This window comes from Triticum urartu, chromosome 5 (assembly GCF_003073215.2).
Source record: "Triticum urartu cultivar G1812 chromosome 5, Tu2.1, whole genome shotgun sequence".
NCBI lineage: Eukaryota > Viridiplantae > Streptophyta > Magnoliopsida > Poales > Poaceae > Triticum > Triticum urartu.
This window is the reverse complement of record NC_053026.1, coordinates 518,986,371-518,992,311: the sequence shown is the minus strand read 5'-3', so window position 1 is coordinate 518,992,311 and position 5,941 is coordinate 518,986,371. Positions and strand designations below refer to the sequence as shown.

At 42.2% G+C, this 5,941-nt stretch overlaps 1 long non-coding RNA gene across 1 annotated transcript; it reads right to left on the bottom strand.

The window, feature by feature from the left end:
* Nucleotides 1-1,447: 1,447 nt before the first annotated feature.
* On the bottom strand, nt 1,448-2,722 carry LOC125556538. The gene is made up of 4 exons (XR_007305121.1): nt 2,696-2,722; nt 2,559-2,599; nt 2,126-2,476; nt 1,448-1,733 (listed from the first exon to the last, which is right to left on the bottom strand). It is a non-coding gene; the product is annotated as an uncharacterized LOC125556538 (long non-coding RNA).
* Nucleotides 2,723-5,941: the final 3,219 nt, after the last annotated feature.

The following is a 5,941-nucleotide window of genomic DNA, read 5'->3' as shown; positions in this document are numbered from 1 at the left end:
TTCAGAAACATTGTTGGACTGATAGGAAGTTTGTTGAACAGAGCAATCTACATCTGTAATTTCTACTGTTATGCCTTTGTTACTCCAGTCAAAATTTCAGTGAAAATTTTCCTGTCAAAATTTTCAGTCAAGCACAACTGATCATGTAACTTGAGACCTTGCCCTGCGGCATTATAATGTTTGATGCCTGCATCAACACTTCTCTGTACTGCATGCGGTTGTTATAGTTGAGGGTCAAAAGTAGGGGTTAGCTTTAACATGATTCACTAGTTCTTTCATCACAGAACACATTCTTTGAAAAGGGGATATTCTGAAGTCGATGCTTTCTCGGGATGGGAATAGTAGTCTGAGATACGCCTGATGGAAACCTTTGTTGATTGTGATCTCTGCACATGTTTAATGTCTATGCTGTTGTGCGGCTGTTATGTGTGTCTATGTCGGTGAGCTTGTGTTATGCACTTATGCGTTTTGATGTCCCCCTTTACCTTAGTTTTTTCATCTCACTGGTCCTTTTCATTGTATTGGTCCTTTTCATTTTTGTCAAAGAGGCCCCGAGTTGTCTCTTCACTTGTGTGGTGATTGTCTTGGTCCTTTTCATTTTTGTCATGGCATTCTTGAGGTGCTGATGTGTCTGAGGGCATGAACCATGATCAGGTTGAGTTCAGATTTCATTAGATTAGATGGATTATGATGCCTTGTGTCCTGATAGTTGGATATTTGAGTAGTATTGTCAACAGTAATAACTTTTACATGTTTGCATTGCTTCCAAGAGTAACAGCAGGTGCTTAGGACACCTTTAGGCACTACAAGGATCCGGGTCTATTGCAACAAAATCGTTCATCGCAATACATACTGATTTTTGGTGATAAGTACCTATTGCCACAAAATGACTTTCGTTGGCAGCCGTTGTGACTGGACACATGGTAATAGGTTGTTGCCACAAAAAATAAAATGTGGCAATAAAGTGCGCTATTGCAACAACCATGTGGGAAAGTCGCCACATGGTTTTCCGCGGCAACACTCACCTGATGCCACAATTTGGTTTGTGGAGATAGCTTTAATGCAACATGTAACTAATCGTGGCGACTAATAGCTCGTGGCGATAGACATTTGTGGCAACAATCTATGCCAACGACGCTTGTTTCATAGCGCATACTCTTCCATGGCAATAGTTAATTGTGGCAACAATATATGGCAACAATCCTTGTTTTCGTGGTAGCAGGCATTTTGCCACGAACCGTTACACTTGTGGTGCTAAACTTATGGCAACAAATATTTCAGTCGTCGAAACAGGAAATTGCAACACAATCGTTTTGATGTGATAAATAGGTATCACAACAAGTAAACTATTCATGGCAAAAAACTATTGCGACAATTTAAACTTTTTGTGATGATACTCTATTTCAACAAAACTTAGTTCGGTAGCACCAAATAGTTATCACAACGATCAAAATGCTTGTAGCGAGAAGCTACTGTAACAATGCCAACTTTTCATGGCGATACTCTATTTCAACCAAAAGTTGGTTGTGGTAATAGCCCATTGCAACCGTAAAAAAATACAGGCATTCAATTACAATATTCCAAACCATACATATAATATGTACATTCATAAATTCATAATTCTCATAGAAAATATCCATCAAATGAAACTCAGATGTAATTTAGCCATCCTAATTAAGTGCCAAACTAAACTGTCCATGATCTAGAGTCCAGTCCAGCTAGTTCTTTGGATCCTGCAATCAAGAAAACAAAAAAATAGTTCTAGTTAATGAGTCCAAATAACTTATGCCGTACAATTATTCCAACCCCATTGTTAAAAAAATGTCGTCAGACTAACTGAAGTAACACTGTCTCAGCAAGCATATGACTGAGCGATTAGAACAATTTTACAACTATAAATGTCTAAAGCCTAAGTACTAAAAGCTTCCGATGTGACTTAAGTTGTGATTTGATGTATAGTTTCAGTTAAGTTCATGTCCCTAGCTAGCACATATTCATTTTTTGAAGTTGCGCCTTGATGCAGCAACAACACATGGTGAAAAAGAAGCAGCAACTAGCTAATTATGAAGGCCAATGACGTATAAAATGCAGGTGAACATGAAGAGAAAGCAAGGCTGTGACTTACCATTGCTTTAAACATTCGAGAATTCCTCGTTGCAACTTGTATAAGAGCATTTGAAGAAATAACAGTTGGCCTTGCAACTGGAGTCTTATTAGGAGTAGATCTATGTAAAAGAGTATTTTGCAAGTTTGGATACTATTTCCTTTGTTAATCCTCTTCGTTAGCACCTGAAAATAGAAGTGCACTTTTAGCAATGCAATTAAGCAACATAAATCTTACAAGGTCGCAAGCATATGAATGTAATCAGCTGTTGGGTTCCCATCTGTTGGCTCAATTCTGTAAACTTTGCCATCATGTTTTTTTTTCAAATTCTAGTCTTGATCTTCGCTCCTCTTCTCTGGTTTCCAAGTCTCTCTGCAAATAGTATAACAATGAGATGCTTGACACATGGAAGTACAGTTAGCATCGAAGCATGCATATTTAGTTAGACTCGTACCTTCTCAAAAACTTATTTGTGAGTATGATTTACTCGAGTTCCTGTATAAGGATTAACGGTTTTGATGATTAAGCAATCAAGGATTTTATGCATAATAGCAAGTGTTAGAGATAGCTTAAATGTCATAATTTTTTTACCAGATCTGTGTTGTCCACGTTGGTTTTGTAAGCTGTTATACTTTCCATCCTTGTTTTTTTTGGCAAATACTTTCCATCCTTGTTACGGGACAAATCCTTTATTTACTGAACACAAAAACAATTAAGGGACTTAGCATTATCAATATGCACCATTCAGATAAGTCATTAAGAATTAAGGATGTTGTGTACCTTGCAGAAAGGAGTAATGTGCATCATCTCTTTCCTCTGAAGGGTACACATTACGTGACGCATCCCTAGCTATTGAAGTGAACATAAATATTATTATCAAGTTGCCGTGTATTGTACTCGATCTGCTATTAGCAGGATATTGCGTTGAATTCATCACCATGCCCTTCTGTAAGTAATATCATAATTTCAGTCAATTTCAGAAGAAATGCGGTACTTAAAGCAGGCATAAAAAAGTGACCGGAAAAATATCTATTCAAGTCTATACAGAAGCTGTTGTAAGCAAAAATAAGCTAGGCTTTAGAGATTAAATGAAATCAAATGTAGCCTGAATGTGGTAAGCAAACTACCAAGGTCAAATACGCTGAATGTGGCAGTATGGTTCAGTATAGGACAGTGGTTCTGATATTAACTTGGTAATATTTTACATAGTCAAAAAGAAAACTTGGGACTATTTACACAAAACGTGGGACACTCCAAAATACAAAAATACAGGAGTTGTGGTCGTGGTCGCAGCCGCCATGGCCAGGGACGAAGCTAGACAAAAACTACTATAGTGTCAGCCTTCATTGCAAAGGGGTCAGCATACGTATATGGACAGTAATTAACACAGATTTATGAAGAAATTGCAAGATATGACTTGTGTCAGTTGACACCAGTCCCTGGCCATGGCATACACCCACATAGGCCAACTTGACAGGGAAACATCAATACATTCGTACGAAATAACACTATTTAGTGCAGCCGATGATGTTTGTCTACTTCTCTCAGTCATAGAAAGACACAAACTACTGCAGTATATGTACAGCCGAGGATCACTAGCCAGTGTACAGAAAGAAACAAGATTCAGTAAACGCAACGTTTCAGTTACAGAAAGACACAAGATTCAGTAAACTCAACGTTTTAGTTACAGAAAGAAACAAACTACCTGTGTATGTGCAGCACAAGCAAGACATCTTCAGTATCCTGGTCAGTTAATTTTATAAATAGCATTCTTTCCTGTTCCATAAATGCTATTGAACATTACCCATGGAATATTACTATTGGACAATACCCATGGAAGAGTACAGCAACAAGCCAACAACACTAGTAGAAATTCAACTTCAAGCCAAGTATATCTATATATCTACAAGCGTAGCAGTAATTGTAAAGCATCAAGCAAGTATGTTGGTGAGGATCTTGGATCCTTTCACTTGTAGTTGCAGTGATATCTTCAGATCTTAGGTTCTTGCAGGAGAGGAAAGGGAGTTGTGAGGATGCAGACCATGCGGAAGTGGATGGCGACGAAACGATAACTTCGATGGCAAGGGAAGCGACGGAGGAACATCCTCTTCAATGCGTGAGGGAGTGGCTATGGTCGCCGTGGACGGCATTGACATTGAGGAGTGCTGCACGGCGGTTGCATCCTGGGGGTTGTTGTAGTAGGAAGGCCAGGCAGGCAATTGCATCCCGGCGGCTATGCCAGAGGCGAGGGTAAGGAGTGTTGCACGGCGGCCGTCCGCGTGGTTGTTCTACGATAGAAAGGGGGCGCTGCTATGGCCATACCACCCACCGCCTCCTGCTGCCCCTCCTCCTCGTCTCCCCATGACCGCCCCCACCCCCCCCGCCTCCGCCTCCGCCTCCTCCTGACCGTCGCCACCACCACCAATTTCTGCAGCCCCGCGCGCATCCGCTTCGTCTCTCGCCCCGCCCCTTCCCAACGGAACCCCCCTCCCGGCCTCCTCCTCGTCCTCCTCCGAGAGCGCCCCCGATGTCGCCGGCGAGGACACTGGACACCTACGAAGGGAAGGATCTAATGACCGCAGGGGGCAGGGAGGTGGAAGAGGGCCAGGACGAGCAGTACGCGTTCGAGATGGAGGTGCGGAAACTGTCGGGGAAGAACCGAAGAAGAACCGGCGGCTGGTGCGCGCGCGGGTGCACGAGGGCCTCGCCGGCTTCATCCCCGGCCTCTCCTAGTGCCGCCGAGGACGGAGCCTTCGCCCGACTCTAGGCGCTGCGCTGCACGGAGGAGATTTGGGAGAAAGGAATAACCTGAGGCAGTGTATGTTCGATGGACTCCGGTGTGGTCTGCAGTGTCGACGCCGTGAGGACGGAGGAACCAGGACGAGAGAGCTTAGATCTGATCTACGATTTGGTGAAGAGAAATAATCGGGAAAATCTGTGAGGGGTGTTTAACGTGGAGGTTAAGAAATTGTGGCGGTAGAGACGACCAAATTATTTGGTGGGAAATTAAAAAAAATGGAGGGAGACTGAAGGCTTTAGCGGGAAGGTTAAAAATTACTTCCCTAAAGCAGAGTACACGCTTAATTATTTGTTTGGAAAGCATTGTTTTAAGGAAACATTTAGAATAATGAAATAAATTGAAAAAAAATTAAATCAATATGGAATATATCTGCTGCTGAAAATAATATTACTAAAATTTGTTTGTAATTTTTTTTCGCTGACTGGCCGAGATAGATGTTCGCGTCGTTGCGAATCGTACATGATGGTGTGCTGGCAGGGAGAGTATGTAGTCGACACGGGAACAACAGCCGAGACGGCGAGGGTAATGGAGATGTTGTGTTCTGCACTCATTGGTAGAAATCGTATGTCACCCTCGCTTTACTGTAGCCTTGAACATGAGTTGATATGAGGTGATGAGACGGTCGATCTATGTCAGTCCCGATCTCACAGTTCGATCTTGTGATGGGGTGGTAGGACGGGAGATAGCAAAGAACACGAAGGACGTGATGGAAAACGCGCGCGTGCACACATGCAATAAACCCCCAATGGATCGACCGATTTCTTCTTACCGGTCAGTCCGCAGATCCAATAGAATCGAATCCAAAGAAGACCCAGCTACACATGGAAATACCTACACCAAGAACATATATAAATCATCTCCATCGAAGGTCTTGTGGTTTCCACACGTATTGGGGGGGGGGGATAGAGCCATAACTCATCTATCTCCTCATCATCGTCTCTGTCCCAGATCAACAAGTAGTTTATACACATATATAGGGAATCATCATGTTAATCATACAACCAAAAATCAAATGACACCACATATATTCGGCATTT